The sequence below is a fragment of the Phalacrocorax aristotelis genome, chromosome 10 (assembly GCF_949628215.1).
Source record: "Phalacrocorax aristotelis chromosome 10, bGulAri2.1, whole genome shotgun sequence".
Lineage (NCBI taxonomy): Eukaryota > Metazoa > Chordata > Aves > Suliformes > Phalacrocoracidae > Phalacrocorax > Phalacrocorax aristotelis.
The window spans coordinates 20,636,629-20,637,840 of record NC_134285.1 but is presented as its reverse complement, the minus strand read 5'-3'; positions in this window follow the sequence as shown (position 1 = coordinate 20,637,840).

Below are 1,212 nucleotides of genomic sequence, written 5' to 3'. Positions count from 1 at the left end.
TGTGCTGAGATTCCATTGGAAGAGGACAGAACTTCAGGAGAAAACAGGTAAGCCTGATTTTTAAGTGCAGTTTGGCACTCACAAGAAATAATACAGGTTTTATATACTGCCTGTCATAAACTGTTGGGAATAATTGTGATTTCTCCACATTATCTTACTGTGAGGCTGCCTCAATTTTCCTTTTGATTTATGGTAATATAAGGTCATGAACTGTATTAGATGAAATAAATCACACGGTTCTGTAATTTTTCTAAGATAAAGAAAACCTACTATGACACTCCCTTCTCTTTCAATGTGGTAGTATGTAGAAATGCGAAGAAACTGCTTTTTCAGCCCAGTGTCTATCTTTACCATACCATTTAGTACCACGCGCGAGCTTTACAGCCGTTGCTGGCTGTTTTGCAATGGTGTTATGTTTGCTTCTTGCCTGTGCCTTGGCTGTAAGTCTGTGAATTCACTAAATAGTACTGACTTGTTTGTGTTGTAAATCTCAGTGCCTGTGCTTTATTAATTTTTTAAAAATTCTGATCTAGTGACTGACTCTAATGACAGGAAGTGATTAATGAATGGGACCTTGCTGAGAGTGTGTCACATTCTCATGTTTGTATGGAGCCAGTGACATGCTGCATTACTCGCTTTCATACATTCTCCACTGCTTTCTAATCGTTGAAACACTTAAGTTTGTTTTTTGGTCTGCTGCTTCAGTTTAAGTGCTTTAATAAAAACCTTCAGACAAGCAATTGTCAGCAGCTGTTAACAAACTAATCACTTCCAGTAAACAATTTCCTTTACTCCTTAAAGTTTTTTAAAGCACAGTAGAGTAAAAAAATCTGCTTTATCTGTTGTACAATTTTTTAAGAACCTGTGGTGCAAGAATCAAGACATGGGAATTAGAATAAAGGGGGGGGACTTGTGCAAGTCGCTCACATAGCAAGAAGTTAGATGTGGTGGTGAAACATTGTAGTGCAGTTCAAATAGTTCCATAGTTCAATAGTTCAAATAGACCTCCCTGACCAGAGCTGTTCAGAGAAGCTTCAATCACAAATTTGGCTTTGCTTCAGGCTTGTAAGATGCTGCTTTGCTGCCCTTATCTCTTACCAGTGTTTGAAAAACCTGCCAGGGAGGTGTTGAACTGGTTTGTTTGGCAAGCCCAGGCCACACCTCTGCTTCTCGCAGTTGGAGCGCAGCCCAGTCCTGCGCAAAACTGCAGAG